The sequence below is a fragment of the Galeopterus variegatus genome, unplaced genomic scaffold (assembly GCF_000696425.1).
Source record: "Galeopterus variegatus unplaced genomic scaffold, G_variegatus-3.0.2 Scaffold530, whole genome shotgun sequence".
NCBI lineage: Eukaryota > Metazoa > Chordata > Mammalia > Dermoptera > Cynocephalidae > Galeopterus > Galeopterus variegatus.
The window spans coordinates 40,423-49,652 of NW_007726641.1; the positions used below are offsets into that span (position 1 = coordinate 40,423).

A 9,230-nucleotide genomic window follows, 5' to 3' on the forward strand; every position below is an offset into this window, starting at 1 on the left:
AGGACTGGTTGTGGGTGTAGGGGGGCATTGCTGAGGCCCCTGGCCCTTCGCTTTTCCTGGCTTGGTGACCCAGGGAACTTCCAGTCCTTCTAGGTGTTATAGCTGTTCGTTGGTGAAATGAGACCTTTACTAGTTATCAAACTTTGTCTCTGTTTGTGGGTACTTTGTTTTTTCTTTCAGTTCTGTGTCGGATTATTTGCTGTTTCCACCACTTAAACTCTGCACTGGAACTAATTTGTTGTCCTTTGCTTACTTCTAAAACGGGGAAACTTCCTGTGGGAACCAGTACTTGAGCTGTGCTGTTGAGGGAAAATGCTGTTTTGCTGCTGTTTCCCTAGGGAAGCTTTTTGTGCAGCTCAGGGTTTAATGCTTGACCTTATAGGTACTTCTGGCTCTCCAGAGACCCAGTGGATCTCTGTTGTGTAGAAACTCTGATCTAGGCCTGAGTTTTTTTATCAAACTGCACCCCATGCAATTCTGCATTTCCGACCAGTCTCCTCTGAGTGCTCCTGGGCTGACTAGGTGTGGATCGGCTGCCCTTGCTGTGCCCCAGTGTTCTCCTGATGGGCCTGTCTCTCCCACCACCAGTGCTCCAAACACCTCTCATGGGACGGACCCTGTGCCAGTCCCTTGCAATGACTCACCAGCCTCTGAATGGCTCCCTTTTTTCAGTTTTTCTTGCTCCTCGCTCCTGCGTGGGTCCACGTGAACCCTATTAGTGGTCTTGCTGTCCTGGAGGCCACCAAGGTCCTCTCCTCCTCTGCTGCCTCCAAGCAACTCCATCCAAAGGACACAGCTACAGCTTCTGCAGGCTCCTGCCCCATGCGCTCAGCAGTTCCAGCCTGGAAGCAGCCGTGGCCTGAAACGCTCAGAGCTGTTTTTTCTTTCTCTCATCATAGTTTCTCCTGCCTTTATGAACTCCATAGGTCTCTCCTCCTCTTCCCCTGAGCTCCAGCTGCCCCAGCTTGGCTGTTGTTACATTTTTATAGTTGTAAATTGGTTGATTTGTGAGAGTGACACTGGGGACCATCTATTCCACCATCTTGACTGGAAGCCCCCTACAAAAGGTGTTTTTAAAATGTGTGCCTATTCAATCCCAGCACCAGCCAGCCCCCCCCACCACCACCACCAAACTCTGTTAATCCTCTTTTAAAAAGGCAGCACATTTTCCTTCTCATATTTCCTGTTAAGGGAATCTCTCAGAAACAAGAGAGCCATAGCTTTCCTACTGTCACCAGGACTATTGTGTGATACCCATAGCTCCACTTTTCACCTGTGTGTGAATGACTCTCAAAACTATAAGCCTAGTCCAAGATTATTTCCTAGGCCCCATACCTGATAATCAGGTTGATTCATCTAAATGTCTCACAAAAATATCAACTTATCCAGCATATACAATTCATCTGAACTCCTCATTTACCTTCCATAAACCTGTTTCCCTTCTTGTATTGCTATTTTAGGAAAAGGCAACATTCTCCTAGTTGACCAGGTCATAAACTTGGAATTCATCCAAGATCAGTGCTTTTCACTTTTTGGCCTTAGGATTCCTTTACACTCTTAAAGATTATTGGTGACCCCAAATACATGTATTACATGTATTAAATTTACCATATTAGAAATTAAAACAGAAATTTTAAACTATTTATTATTTTAAAAATAACAGTAAACCCACTGCATGTTAGTATAAATAATGTATTTTTAAGAAAACTAACTGTATTTCCCAAAATAAAAATATTGAGTGAGAAAAGTAGCATTTTAAAAACTACTTTTTCAAATCTCTATTTTCTGCCTTAGTAGAAGATAGTGGGATTCTCATATCTGCTTCTGCATGAAAGCTGTTGTAATATATTGTTTGGGTTGAAGTATGTGAAGAAAATCTGGCCTCACATAGACATGTAGTTGGAAAAGGGAGGACCATGCAAACTGTCTGAATCATCTCAAGGACCCTAGCGTCCTGGGACCTCACTTTGAGAACCACTATTTTAGATAACTTTCTTTCATGCAACTCCACCCTATCATGAAACCAGTATCCAAATCTTGTCAATTGTATATTTAAAATATCTTTCAGGCCTGTCCTGTTTTCTGTATCCTTATTAATACTAGTTTCATTTAGGCCTGAATCATCTCTCATCTGGACTGTCAAAATACCTTGATAACTTGTCTCTGTATTTCACCTGATTTCTGTAACCTGGTTTCCATACTCTCTTTAGAATGATTTTTGGAACATGCAAACCTGACCATATCACTCCCCTGCTCAAATTATTGAATGGCTCTATCATTTAAAGGATCAGTTCTTTTTTTTTTTTTTTTTTTTTTTTTAAAAGATGAGGGGGAAGGGGATCTTAACCCTTGACTTGGTGTTGTCAGCACCTAACTTTCTCTCATGCAACTCCACCCTACTATGAAACCAATATCCAAATCTTATCAATTGTATATTTTAAAAAATCTTTCAGGCCTGTCCTGTTTTCTGCATCCTTATTAATACTAGTTTCATTCAGGCCATAATCATCTCTCATCTAGACTGTCAAAATACCTTGAGAACTTGTCTCTATATTTCATCTGACTTCCGTAATCTGGTTCTCATACTCTCCGCAGAATGATTTTTCTAACATGCAAACCTGACCATATCACTCCCCTGCTCAAATTACTGAATGGTTCTATCATTTAAAGGATCAGTTCTAAACTTGTCTTTAGTATGGCATATAAGACCGTCCGTTTTCAGGCTTCTGCCTGCCTCCAATAATTTGTGTTGTCACATTGAATGAAAAGCTGTTTCTTTTACACAATGCACTTTCTCATGCTTTTGTACCTTTGTGTTATATTCCTTCTATCCACAATGTCCTTTCTATTTCTTATCCACTGGATGAAATCTTACTCATCCCTCAACGTCCAAGTCAGGTATAATCACCTGGTACCATACTCCCTTCCCATCTCCATGACAGAATTGGGTGGTGTCTAGTATCTCTGGCTGAAAAAGAATGAAGAAGACATGCATTAACACTTCAAAAATTCTTATCAAATAGGCCATGCACAATGAATGCTTAATTTTCTTAATATAGTATGGAAACCTCTGCTTCGTTTTTGTTCCCTTACTACAAACATAAAATGCTTGTGAAGATTCATTCACATAATTGTCTAAGGTCATTTATTTTAAGTGGAGGGGAAAGGTTAGTATATTATAATATTTAACAAGTCATGTCTTGATCTAGTTTTGAAGTCATGCCTAAAAACTCTCAATTCCCATTCATGGTAGTTTGCTAAGCCCCCACCCCAATTGCCTCCCTCCTAAGACTCCCACACCCCAGAGACCAGGTACCAGATAAATAAGAACAGCCCCTACACCAATTATTAAACTTAACCAATCCACAGGAAACCCATGAAACCCAGCTAACTACACCCCACTTGCCATACATAAGCTGCTACTTACAGCTCCAGCTTGCTCTTACCCTGTCCCCAAGTGCAATTCCTTGTGTGGCCTCTTGTGGCCCTCTTCTCATTTTTGGAGCTGTAAGTATCAAAGAGTTCTGCCTTTCATCTGTACAAGGTTAGGATGTTGTGTCCCACAATCAAAAATGTCTTTAAATCTTATAAAACAGTGAATAATGTAATTTGTAGTTTTAATTCTTAGAAAAAATTTGTTGAAAGACTTCTGAACAGAATTGGATCACATGTTCGCAGATTTAGTAAAGCAATGCTGCTTCCCATAGAAAGTGGCAATAAATAAAGAGGACTCAAATTGATATTTTAAATGGAAAACAATATTCTTTTAAGGAGCTCATCCAGAAATTGTCAAAAAAAAATTTAAACATTAATTGCATTCATCATTTGATAAATGCAAGGACACACTTTCCTGCCCTTTCTACAATCTGTACTGAGGTGGAACAACTCAAATTATCTTATTTGCAAAGCTATAAAGTATGTAAGCTATACATATGAGCATAAATGGGCTTGAATATTGTCAATAAAGTTAATCAAAACACTTTTATGTAAAAAAATTTGTATTGGGGAAGAGGTATATTGGTAACTAAGTCAAATTTCATTAACCTTGGCAATCTGCATTAACAATGCAAATTCTGGGCCGGCCGGTGGCGCACTGGAGAGTGCACCACTTGGGAGCGTGGCGGCGCTCCCACCGAGGGTTCGGATCCCATGTGGAGACCGGTTCCTGCTCACTGGCTGAGCATGGTGTGGGCGCAACACCGAGGGTTGCGATCCCGTTGCCGGTCAGTAAAAAAGAAAAAAAAGGAAAAAAAAAAAAACAATGCAAATTCTCACCTCCTTTTGTTAACCAAGAAAAAAATTGAACAAGAAGTTCAATGAAATTCAGTGCTCATCTATCAAGGGGTGCTCATTTTCAACCTGATTAAAAATCATTTTTGATTATTGTAAATGCAGATTACTGGGTCCTTCTAGAGGCCTTTGGAGGTGGGACTGGAAATCTATACTTTCAACAAGCCTTCAAATTGATTTTCACATAAGCTAATATCTGTATTTCTAAATAAGTGGGGATGGGTGGAGAGAGAGCTTGTGTGACATCCTTGTCAATGTGCCCTTTCATGAATCCCCAAATGAATTAAATTGACAGATTGTCTTGGTCCCTGCCTTCTCCTTCAGCCATGCTGGGAATATCTGAACTATAGATTTGGCCAGTCTGATCATTTTACTGGCACCCTAGCACAAGTTTATCTATAAAGAAGCAGTCTAGTGAAGAGAAATAATAATAAATAGAAATCCCATTATTGAATGTGTATTCAATGGCATAGGTTAGATCTTTTCCATGCATCATCTTTTTTTTGTTTTTTTTTGATACTATTTTCATTTAATACTTGAAAAAACACAGGTTTACAAGCAGTTAAGTAATTTGTTCAGGGACATATAACTAGTTATTGGTGGAGCCTAGATAAAAGACAGTTTTTTGATTCAAATACCCATGCTTTTTCCATGCTGCCTCTGATCATAAAAAATTAAATCAATTAAAATAAAAGATAAAAGAAAAGAGCTCTCTACGCCACCCAAATCCTCATTTTCTTTCATGGTAGCTGAAGTGTCACAGTCTTTAGGACTCCCCTACTGTCTTTACTCCAGGATCTCGGCTCAGTCCTGATAAGTCCCATGATCAATTCTTCCACCTCTCGTACATCATCAGCTATTTCATTGACTCTGTGAATTACACTAAAACTAAATGCTTATACATATATTTCCTTCCTTAAGGTCCAATTTTATGATACAATAGCCACTGGCCAAAGATTGCTATTTTAATGCAATTAACTCAGTTTAATTAATATTACATTTAAAATTAATTAAAATTAAACAAAATAAAATATTCACTTTCTTGGTTATACTCACCAAATTTCAAGTGGACAATAGCTACATGTGGCTATTGGCTACCATACAAGACAGTGCAGATATAGCACATTCTTATTTGGCAATACTGCTTGCATATATAGGTAAAAGAAAATTTCATGTTTGAGGGGTTAGTACCTTTGGTACAGAAAAAAACTTTTCCATATATTTATAGTCTTATTTTGATAAATATCTTAAAAATCTTAAGCCATTATTATTTTCATGTTTTGACTTGAAATTACAACACCTCATGTCTCACTCTGTTGCTGCTGCTAAAACAAAATAGATGAAACTGAGTAATTTATAAGCAATAGAAATTTATTTCTTATGATTCTGGAGGCTGAGAAGTCCATAATCAAGGTGCTGGCATTTGATGCTTGCTGAGGGCCTCCTTGCTATGTTCTCATATGGCAAAACAAGTGAACTCTGTATCCTTACATGGCAGAAAAGCAGAAGATAGTGAACCCACTCCCTCAAGCTCTTCTATAAGGGCCTTCATCCCACCCATGAGGGCTCCATGAAATCACTACTTAATCAATTCCTAAAGGCCTCACCTCTTAATACTCTCACATTGATGATTAAATTTCAACACATGAAGTTTGGTGCACATTCATACCATAGCACCTCCCCACTCCTTAAAAAGAGTAAGTTATTACAAAATATTTTTAAAGGTAATGATATCAGAAATCTGCTTATTACAGTGATTGGACATTCCTAAATATACAAGTTCTACAGGGAAGATTAGAATGTTTCAATACACACACATATTTTCATAAAACTAGTTTTTACCTTTATAACCAGATAGATCCGAGCAGTTAAAACTATCAGGGTCCAATTCTCCACTGTATTTATTTTTTTTTTAATTCAATTTTACTTATATTTATTTTTGTAAGGTACAGTGTGTTGTTGCAATACATGCATATACTGCACAGTGATTCACTTAGGGAAGACAACATGATTTTGTCCTCATTAGCTTGCCCTCGTCCTCTCCACCTTCACCGCCCCCAACCTCTGGTAACCATTATTCTACTCTCTACTTCTTCTTTTTCTTTCTTTTTTTTTTAAAACACACAAAGATTAATATCCTTATTCCAAAAAGAACTCTTAAAAATGAAGTAGAAAAATATAACCACAAATTTGGTAAAGGACATGAGCAGACGAGTCACGCACCCCAAAGAAGCACAAGTGGCTAATAAGTACATTCTGAGATCTGGTTGTGGGTGGGTGCAAGGCTGGCCCACCACCCTCATCTCAGGACCCCCAAGCTTCCACTGGCTGCATGGCTTGCCTGGAGGAGGCGGGGCCATCTTGTGGCAGCAGTTATCTTGGACTATCATTTTAAGGATTTTTCTAAAAATTGACACGATTTAAATTTTCTTATAGTTATACTTACTGGTCTTTAATAATCTGATTCTCCTTGTAACAATATAAACAAAAATTAAAAATAAATGTAAAAATTGTGTCTAAGTTGTTAAAAAAGGAATTATTAAAAGTTCTATTTTAGGGCCGGCCCGGTGGCACACTGCTACAGTGCGCCGCTTGGGAGCGTGGTGGCGCTCCCGCCGAGGGTTCGGATCCCACATACAGACCGGTTCCCGCTCACTGGCTGAGCGAGGCGCGGGAGCAACACCGAGGGTTGCGATCCCGTTGCCGGACACGGAAAAAGACAAAAAAAAAAAAAAAAAAGTTCTATTTTAGGGCCAGCCCCGTGGCTAGTAGTGCAGAGGCCGCGGGTTAGGATCCTATATAGGGATGGCCAGTGTGCTCACTGGCTGAGCGTGGTGCAGACAACACCATGCCAAGGGTTGCGATCCCCTTACCAGTCAAAAAAGAAAAGTTCTGTTTTATAATTAGTGCATTTTCTTTAAAAAAAAAAAAAAAAAACCTTTATTGAGGTATTGTTTATAGCAAACGGCCTTGGAAGACAGAGGTCTCTCCGTGGCAGAGGGCAGATCTGTTTGTCTCTGCTTGCCAGCAGTCCCCTTTCAAAGACTTGGGGGTTCCTACACCTGGGGTTTCTCAGCTGTGACACAAACCCATTGGGCATGCAGCACCCATCTGGTCTGCTCCCACATCTCCCCCTTGGAACTTGGTGGGCAAGGGAAAAGGGTGCCAGTGAAGTCATGCTGCCTGCTGTGCCATGACTAATAACAACAGCCTTTGTCTCTAACGTAGGGGTCCCTGTCATTTCTGCCAACCTCCACCAAAGTGTGACAGGCTAACTTGTAGGATTGCAAGCTGGGTAAAATCTCAGACCTTACTTGGGTCTTGAGAAAATGTATAAGAAATCAGAAATAGTGGGTATGTTCTGAGAAGCCAGATACAACCCAGAGGGTGGGGGAGAGGCACAACGGGCATAGCGGTGGGGGTTGAAGGGATGGGAGGTGGAGAAAGCTGGGAACAAAACATTTCATTTTGTAAGAACTCCTAGTTCATATCATTTTTGGACCTCAAAATAGAGGATATGGGATCATATTAATCTCGGTCAAAACCAAAATACCTGAAGATGGACATTCTTCAGAAGAAAATGGACTCCTAACCAGCTTTGTAGCCTTTTCCCAGCTTTTCCTAACTGTTGTCAATTCTAAAAGACTCCACATTAAAACTGTTCCCACTGGTCGGTGGAACTGCTCTCCTCATCCTAAAGCCACCCCTCCCCCCTCGTTCTTGCTTTGTTTTTCAATTCTAAATCAATAAATTTGTAGCGAAAAGTAGATTAAAACTGGCCTCTTTGTGTCACGCTCCCCCCACACCCTCACATCCCCTCCACCCCACCCATCCCCCATATACCCTCCTCACACACCCTGATATGAAGGCTGTGCCCAGAAGGATGCAGAAGACGTTGCTTCATAGAAAATAATCGAAAGACAACCAATTAATTGGACTACCACGTTCTCTATCTTTATTATTAAGTAAATGGAATTATATTTGGGGATCACATGGCGTATTTCTGAGTCCATTCTTGAGCTATTCTTTCATACCTCCTCCTGTCACTTTTGCAGATCATCGCAATTTCTGGTACCAGAGGGTCATTTGGGTTGGGGTCGCACAACAAGGAGCAGATGGACAGCAACACTTCGGACACGGTCAGTACCGGTGACCAGTCGGAGTTAAGGATGTCAAGACAGATGTCTCCTTTTTTGTTAATGTTCGGGTGGTAAATGCGGGTGTTGAACGCGATGCTGGGCGGTTTGTAGGGATAATCCGGTGGAAACCGGATCTTCAAGAAGAAGACTCCTCCCTGGTAGGGGCTGTCGTTGGGCCCCATTATGGTTGCTTGCCAGCGGCGCAAATCGTCCCCGACCGGGCCAGCTGAGCACTGGGCCGGGGGGTCGCAGGCCAAGTCGAGGAGCTCCTTCTGGATACGCTTGAGAGCCATTGACGACAGCATGTGGCAGCCAATCCTGGTCGCAGGGCCAATCCTGGTTGCAGGGCCCGACACCAACAAAAAGGCAGCAGGGAGCAGCGGAGAGCGGCTGGGCCGGCGGGTGGGTCGAGGGGAGCGTGGGTGGAGGCGGAAGGTAGCAGGGAGTCAGACTGAGTATGCACGCTTCGCTCTGTGAGGTCACAGTGGCACGTGCTGACCACGCACGCAGCGTTGCCAAGGGCGTGTCCCACCAGTGCTGGGGGCGGGGGGAGAAAGTGGGGTGGGAGAAAGTGGGGGGGGAGGGGAGGGACAGGGCGGGCGGCAGGGGCTGTGGGTCTTACCAAGCGCTCGCAGTCTGCCGTGGCAAGTAGGGCCACACGCACGCACGGTCCTCTGCTGAGAGTTTCCGGGTTAAGTACGATCAGTTCAATGAATTCCCCTCTACCCCTCACCTAGAGTCACCTTCCCTTAACTTTTTACCTCCATCCTAATGTGTGTGTGTGTGTGTGTGTGTGTGTGT

The 9,230-nt window shown here is 41.8% G+C and overlaps 2 pseudogenes; one reads left to right on the top strand and one right to left on the bottom strand.

Annotated features, from left to right (window-relative positions):
- Nucleotides 1-8,218: 8,218 nt before the first annotated feature.
- LOC103588177 lies at nucleotides 8,219-8,812 on the bottom strand (annotated as a pseudogene).
- Nucleotides 8,733-9,230, top strand: part of LOC103588179 — an 83,909-nt pseudogene continuing 83,411 nt past the window's right edge.